We start from the raw sequence: 2,174 nt of genomic DNA, 5'->3' as shown, positions 1-2,174 counted from the left end.
AAGGGCACATACTTAATGCATCAGCAATTTGCATGGATGGGAGCTGCATCTGTTTGCATAAGTGCATTACTGAGCCTCAGAGCCGACCTTTGCGATGGTCAAAAACATGTGCCTCTCATGCCCAGCTTGTATAAGCTTTTAAGAGATATATCTAAGGGCTTTAATTGCAAGCAAGCACATTGATCCTGTTTGATTTCAGTGCTATTATGTCAGTCCCGTACATGAACAGAAGGTTTTTTTAATGAATTTCCAATGGCTTCAAGAGCGCTGCTCCCTTTAAAGACCACCTGGAGGCCTATGACAAGGGTAACGTTTCCTGTGCACCAAGCACTCCTCCAAAATGTGGTAGCCACTGTCCCCTGGAGTGCGATCGTCCTGGATTTGACAGTTAAAGCACAGCTGGATTCAATCAGCTATTTTAGATGAGGCCTCCGAATAAAGCCCTGTCCCTCGCATGTTAAATACTGTTTACTGATGTTTTTAGATGAGACAGAAAATTGAAGACTGTAGGACACTGGGCTCCCTGTGCCATTTTTTCACAGGTTTCAGCCTGTGGGTCCTGGCTAAATATCCAGAATATTTGCATTCTGGCTGGCTAACCCTACACAAATGACTAAGGCGGCCTTCCCTTTCCCTGCTGAGCTGGAGTGCATTAGTGCAACCTACAGGGAGCCAGCTACGTTCCAGCTCAGAAATGACTGTTTTACTCGCAGAAAATATGTTGAAAAGCCTGGAAATATATCAATGCAATTTGGAATTATTTGGGATAAGGAAGATGTAAACCACATATTATTTTAAGTAACTAATTGTAGAAGAAGAAAATCAAGTGAAACAAAGCATTTCTATAACAGTGAGCAATCTGCTGAAAACATACTACCTATGTCAATGTTATTAAAATAGAAATTGTGACGGAAAAGACTATTTATTCATTTTCGCATGGGTTCTCTGCCAAATAAATTCAGGATGCAAATCCTAGATGTTCTTGCTATGACCTGGACAGTTCTGAACATGATTTTCCTGCCTTGTAGATACATTATTCTGAAGCTACTTGCTGCAGCTCCTCCAAAGCAGGTTGTCATGGACAGTTACAGAAAACCAACTTGGTCAGGCCACGCTCTCATCCAAAACTGACATGCTGTTGCCAACAAACTTTAATTTCTCCATCTTCTCAGCCACAGTAATTGGAAGAAGAATTTCTAAAGATAAGGCATGTCAACTGGCAGAAGAGAATAAAATGAATGTAAAATATTAAATGAGACATAACTGGGGGCTGGATTCTTTGCTTAAACATTCATATCTCTTCTGCCAGTAGATCTTTGATCACAGACCCAAACAAGGGTCAGACTATGTCAAGCACTTGGATAAGAAGCTGTCAAATATCATCTAGGCACTACTGAAAATAGAAATAAATGTGATCTGAATGGCCTTAAATTTGGGGAAAGTTAAGTTCTTCAGCATTCAACTCTGCGTTACAGTCTACTTTTATCTTTGTTTCAGAAGTAATAGGCCCATATGGATGCTACAGGGCACAGTGCCTTAGAGCTTCTGTATTTCAGATGAGAAACATCACCACATCCTATCTGCATTGTAGTTATTCAACGTTTCAAGACAGTTTTTGCAAACATTTGGTATGTTTGCTTTGCTGTACTAATCAAATACCTCTACTCTTTCTACGCCTATTCTCACAGCAGTTTCAAATGGGAGATGAGATATTGCTAAAATACTTTGCAGCAGATGTTGTAACCCAGGAGTGGGTGAAGTAGGGCCAGGAAAACAAAAGCAGGGAGCTATGAATAGTGAATTGTTTTCCAGGTTTTTCTGTTTATTTGGTGTGCTATGTTATGCAAGAGGCTTATCCTCTGTGCCCCACCACTGCTAGCTGTTGAAAGGATGTGTTTCCAGAGGACTTCCCAAAGTCTAATTATTTTTTGTTGGAGAAAGCGCTGTGAAACTGATGAAAAATGCCACAGAAGGGTGCAAAGTTTTATTAGTCCTTTAAGGTCTGATCAGAAGGCCACTAAAGTAGAAAAAAGACATTCCTAACGACTTCAGTGGACTTTGAATTGCGCTTTCAATCAGCCTTCACTCACTGGGTTGCACACATTTGTCATTTCCTTTGCTCTGTTTCAGTGTCACTACCTACTTGCAGCGGAGCATTCCCGGTGAAATCAGTA

This window comes from Pygoscelis adeliae, unplaced genomic scaffold (genome assembly GCF_000699105.1).
Source record: "Pygoscelis adeliae isolate BGI_AS28 unplaced genomic scaffold, ASM69910v1 Scaffold117, whole genome shotgun sequence".
Taxonomy (NCBI): domain Eukaryota; kingdom Metazoa; phylum Chordata; class Aves; order Sphenisciformes; family Spheniscidae; genus Pygoscelis; species Pygoscelis adeliae.
Note: the sequence above shows the minus strand (reverse complement) of the source record.